This window comes from Erinaceus europaeus, chromosome 3 (assembly GCF_950295315.1).
Source record: "Erinaceus europaeus chromosome 3, mEriEur2.1, whole genome shotgun sequence".
Lineage (NCBI taxonomy): Eukaryota > Metazoa > Chordata > Mammalia > Eulipotyphla > Erinaceidae > Erinaceus > Erinaceus europaeus.
The window spans coordinates 89,535,276-89,537,379 of record NC_080164.1 but is presented as its reverse complement, the minus strand read 5'-3'; positions in this window follow the sequence as shown (position 1 = coordinate 89,537,379).

Genomic DNA, 2,104 nt, shown 5'->3' with positions numbered 1-2,104 from the left:
CTCTTCTAGTCCCAAAGCAACTGACTTTCCACTTTGCCTCCCAACCCCACATGCTTGGTAATTCCTGAGGCAGCCAGAGTCTCTCTCCACCCTCTGTGACATCTGTCTCAGGGACTCAGTGAGAAGCAAGGAGCTAATGTTCAGGAAATTTGCTGCCCTCCTGTGATGAAAGGTACAATCTTCATTACTCCCCAAGACATAGCAGCCCCACGTCTGTTGTGAAAGGAGTCTCTGTGCTTTTGCAGCTGCTTCCCAAGAGCAGCAGGAAGCCATTATCCCAGCCCACTGTTCCCTTCTTTGACACTCTCTCTTAAATATACCGTTTTTCTCATTTTCATTAATAATCCGTCTTTAACACCTGATCAGCCTCACCGTCTGCTCTAAGTTAAAGCCTATTATTCCATTAGAATTTGACATTTGGAATGCAATGAGGCATTCATGCACCGGTAGTGCTAATGGGGAAAATGGCTTGACTCAGGGCTTTAGGCACCACACAGTTTGGAAGAAGGGAGGGGCCAGTTAGAAACAGGGCTGTTTCTGTGCCAGTCACCAGGGAGCAGGTTCCAAGAGGAGCAGTGTCCCTGTTGATGAACTAGGACACAGATATGACATCTTCCCTCCCCTGAGGGCATTTACTACATGAGCCTATAACCCAGATCTCATGTCTAGAAAATAACCTGAAGCTGAATAAAGGAAATTGAACAATGGACCTAGTGACAAGTCAGTGAGCCTAAGGAAATGCAATTTCATGTGTCTGCCTTCCCTTTTCTCCAACTTTCCAGTATCAGGGCAGCCTGTTATTATGGTGACCTCAGAGGGCAGTCACTGGTTTCTGACGTGGCCCACTATGCTACTCCTTTGTCAACTGTGTGAGGTAAGAGTAATCATCAGAACTAGAGAGTGGTATCAGCTCATATACATAATACAGCCATCTAGCTCTATCTTCTTCTTCAATCCATCAATCAGATTAACCATTTATATTTTGTTTATGACCTCAACACTTATCTTGAAGTGTATAGGACTGGATATATGCCCCTACAATTTCCGCTTTCACTTTCATCCTAACTGTACCTCCTCCATGTAAAGAGGGGATATATAGCAGCTTCAATTCTAAGCTGCAGAGAGAGTAAATCTCGGGGTAGATGAAAACTTTGACTTGAAAGAAACACGTATGTCTTTAATTTGCTACAATCAGTATAACTCCAACTCCAAATTTCCATCTGGCAAAGCCCGAGGGAAGTTCAGTTAGATGTCGCTGGCAACATGTGGCACTAGGAGAATGATGGCAGAAACTAATATTCAGTCTGTCATCCTCACTGATCAAGGCCACTGTGGTTCCTGGAGACATGGTGGCAGTCTGCTTTCATGCCACAAATGTGCCCTAAGAATCTTCATTGAGGCTCAGATACCCAGTGCCTAGAAACCCACCTTCCCATTTTATCCATGTTTGTCCCCAAAGCACAAGTACTGTTTTCTGGGGTGCTGTTACATAGTGCAGGTTTACAATGATGAAGCCTCCCAATTTCTGGAAATTCTCCCTCTTCTCTCCTTTTCCTATAAAGAACATCAGGTATATACACTCTTGTTTTTCTACTTAGCTAAACCAAATGAAGGAGAGATTGACTTCCAGCAGCTTCTTTTCTTCACACAAACAAAAACTTTTGCATCCCTGATTCTAAGGCTTATTAAGGGACTAGCAACCATCCAAAAAGAAGGAAGTGGAGGAAGAGGAGGGGGAGAAGGAGGAGGATGAAGGAAGGCAAATTAAAGAGAGAACAAACTTACTGGCAGTCAGGTTAATCATCTTTCCACAGAAAGGAAGAACCTGGAATGTTCGACGATTACTTCAACCACCTTGTACTCCACCTGCAGTCCTTGTTCAATCCAAACTTCAATTTGTATACTTCAAACATGTGCAGTTTATTGTTTGTCAATTCTACCTCCATATGTGAAGGATCTCTCTCTTTTTTATTGTTCTTGTTTATTTATTACTGGACAGAGACAGAAATAAATTGAGAGGAGAGGGGGAGATAGAGAGGAAGGGAGAGAGATACCTGAAGTCCTGTTTTACCACTCATGAAGCTTTCCCCCTGCAGACGGGGAT